The sequence below is a fragment of the Teleopsis dalmanni genome, chromosome 2, assembly GCF_002237135.1.
Source record: "Teleopsis dalmanni isolate 2A chromosome 2, ASM223713v2, whole genome shotgun sequence".
Taxonomy (NCBI): Eukaryota; Metazoa; Arthropoda; class Insecta; order Diptera; family Diopsidae; genus Teleopsis; species Teleopsis dalmanni.
The window spans coordinates 50,942,700-50,943,270 of NC_051847.1; positions in this window are offsets into that span (position 1 = coordinate 50,942,700).

The following is a 571-nucleotide window of genomic DNA, read 5'->3' on the forward strand; positions in this document are numbered from 1 at the left end:
CCGCTCATATACTTTTTTAATCAATAAGTTATAAAAAATATTTTATTTAGAGTGTAGAATTTTAATTGGGAATATAATGTACAGGGTGTTTTTTTGACTGCATGAGAACTTAAAATGATAAAACAAGACAGAAATATTGTTAGATTGAAATTTTTTTATTATAATCTGGTAGATAATATCATTTCATTAATTTTTTAATATGATTTCCAGCATATGTCCGCCACGAATACCGGTTATATGGTCCATTCGATCAGTCCAATTTTTGTTTATTTTTTACAATAAATGTGCCTTATACCGTATGGCATGGTGTCATGACCATAGACTTTCAATGCTTCAAGAGTTACTTGATTGTCGACATAACCCAATGAAAGTAAAGTGCAAAAACAATCAATAACTGCACGAATTGCTTGCCCACTATTCCGATTATGTTGACCTATGAAATTTTCGAATAGATTTATTTTTTCCAAAATACAGGAAGGATTATTCTAACGTTAAGCGATTCCTGATGAATTGTCAGATCAGAAACACAATTTGACTTTCTCTGCTATTAAACAATAATTATCGATATCGA